Below are 3,053 nucleotides of genomic sequence, written 5' to 3'. Positions count from 1 at the left end.
TTAGTTGGGGCGCAGCGCGGAAAAAGGCGCGCGAAAAAATAAAGAAAAAGCGCGCGAAGGGAAGCGAAAGAACGCCTGTGGGCAAACTTAACAAACGGTCGTTCCGGTATACCAGGATCTGGTATACCCTCTGATTGGTCAATTTTGACAGATTTTGTCAACGCTACAACGTTGCTGACGCAGATGAGAAATTCGATATGGCGGCGATCCTTTCATCGAGTGTCAAATCTGCGATAAACAACATTCTTAAAAATTTTCCGCATGTGGAGCGCCTTCGAGAATTCTTTTACTTTATTTTCGCGAATAATTTTTCGCAAAAAGCTACTTTTCTAGGGATTTGGGGAAAAAACCATTAAATTAATTGAGCCGAGATAAGCCCATTAAACTTTCGTCTCGTTCAGTTCTGATCATTATAAGGATAAAGGAGATCAGTTTACGTCTGGAGTTGCAACCGCGAAAAAATATCAGACGTTCGTCAGGATAAATCCTGTTTCCTAGCCAGAAACGTAATAAATTTTGGTCCACGAGCGTTGATTCACCAAACAACACGAAAGTGAAAAATCACTGGCGCATAAGACGATTGAAAATCACGACATAAACAACGAAGGAGCTTAACACTTTAATGACTGTTTGTTCTCCGTCGATATTCATGGCAGAATCGATTTGGCCACAAATATAAATAGGCGATACTCCCAAAGTACCTTGGTCATCACCACTTGTCTGTCCGCCAAGGATTTGCTGGTCGATTCCTGTAGATCTCTTGAGTGCGTGTTAGCACGCTTCGCGGAAGGAGTATATCTCCAGTCGGCGATCTAGCGTTCGTCTGTCGTTTTGCCGCTTTCAGCGATTCTCTTTCCACAATCCCCGAGAATAGTTTCACAATACTGACATGCGTTCTAGCCAGTATTCTTACACAGGTCAAACAACTTACATTCGAGAAACTTGGGTCTCTTTTCTGTTCATGCCCCAACGAACTGGTGAGGTCGGCCAACACTATTAAAGCTCTCTGCTCCCGAAACCTTATTAAAAACAACATTAAAAATAGATACTCCGGGAATTTTTGTTCCCTGGCACTTTACAATTTTCTGGCAAAACCTGCAACACGTCGGAGGATGGACTGTCAATTCGCTTGCAGAAAAAAACGGAGAATTGAGGGACATGAAAAGCACAATCGAACAGGAAAGACGCGCCAACTCGCAATTCAAGATTGAAGGATCATATTTCCCGGAATTCTGATTAGGGTCTGATTGACATCTGCTGACAACTGAAACCCACAAGCCATATAAGTGGGCGGAATGCCCACAGGCGTTCTTTCGCTTCCCTTCGCGCGCTTTTTCTTTATTTTTTCGCGCGCCTTTTTTCGCGCTGCGCCCCAACTAACTGAACGCCTGGAAGAGGCTAATCGAGGTAATTCATTTCTTCGATGGCTGAGTTTAGTTCCGTTGTACCGCTTTTGTTGACAATTGTAGAAGGGGATAAGTGCAGGGAGGACTTGAGGAGGATTTTATTAAAGTGCCTATCACCCCTAGCCAATTGCTTTCATTCTCAAAAGTAGACGTAAAAAGTAAGCCAAAACAAGCAAAATAATGAGATTTGAAGTTATTCTCGATTTTTAAAACGCGATCGAAATCACAATTCCCGAAGTTAAAACCGCGCCATTAGAGGACTGGCACTAGTGAGTTGTGACGTCGACCCGGTATCTCGATAACAAGCACACAACAAAACAGTAGTGAGTCGGAGTGAATTCTACGCGAGCTGTTTGGGGTTTCTGGCCGACTTTTTAGCTCAAAAGCCGAACAATGACACCAAATCCGAGCAAAGCTACAACTTAGATGATTCAGAATTTAACTAAAACCCTGGCTACGTGATTGACGCGACGATCAAGCACGTCAGTAAATAGGAATGAAAGGCCTACACAACTCCTACTCGCATGTTTACAGTTTAGCGCTTCTATCTCAGTCTTTTGATCAATTTAGCTTCTTGTATGTTTACAGCGGGTTGGCATGACGATTTGAAGGATTTTTATGATAATCATAGAACAAAACCATGTGCTTAACTATAGCATGTTTTGTATTTTGATCTCAAAGGACATTTTGGGTTTAGAGTTCTGCGTTTAGCGCCTGTTCATTTCACCTCTTGTTGTTTCTGTTTAGCCGCTGTCGTTCTTATGCCATTTCATTTTACTAGTATCTAGATCTAGTTTGGCTCGTTTCAGTTCGCGGTCCGGTGACAGTACAGCTTCTAGTTAGGATTGAACCGTGTGAAACAAAGCGACCGCTATTGTTGTTATCTTTGTTAGGATTCAACTGTGTAATTACATCGGTCTATCTTACAGTTTTTGTATTGCGGGGCCCGGCCATTTGTTTTTGTAGCAAGATGTTGTGTCTCTGATCGTTGCTATTTGTTTTTTGATCCTTTCTCTAGCACTGTAGATTTCTTCGAGAGCTATGCAATGCGTGAAATTGAGGGCTTAAGTTTGTTTAGTTACTGCTTCGTTTTTGCATGACCATTTGCATCGCCTCGCTTCGCTCCGCTCTGAGGTTTGTGTTGGGGGAGCTTGCTATTTTCTAAATATTTGAAATCTTTCGGTTTTAAAAAATATTTTACTGGGGCCCGAGGGAAGTGTAAATAAGCAAGACTTTTCCTATAAAGAGAGTTGCCTTTTGTCAACGAAACCACCACATCAAATTTTACTTCGCGGCAACATGCGGACCGTTGAGGAGACATTTTTCGTGGTGTAAATATAAGCTTGTTCAGTTGATATTTTTACCATTTTAAATGGCTTTTTAGCTGAAATTGGTCTGGTAGTAAGAGAAGTAAAACTGCACAACGTTTGGAAAGCCGTTGCGTTTGTTATTTTCAAAATATCTCGATTTTCAGGTAAGAAAAGCCGACCTTTTGAGCAGTATGTCAATCGACCGAGATGTCGATTGACTCTTTACCTCGTTCTTCACAGACAAATTCAAGACTGAAGCTTTTTTAAAAAGAATGATCTGTTCTTCTTGGAAAGGCTACTCCCGAATTTATACACGTAGCTTTATCATGTCACTGTG

Source organism: Pavona decussata, unplaced genomic scaffold (assembly GCF_977016875.1).
Source record: "Pavona decussata unplaced genomic scaffold, jaPavDecu1.1 SCAFFOLD_2208, whole genome shotgun sequence".
Lineage (NCBI taxonomy): Eukaryota > Metazoa > Cnidaria > Anthozoa > Scleractinia > Agariciidae > Pavona > Pavona decussata.
Note: the sequence above shows the minus strand (reverse complement) of the source record.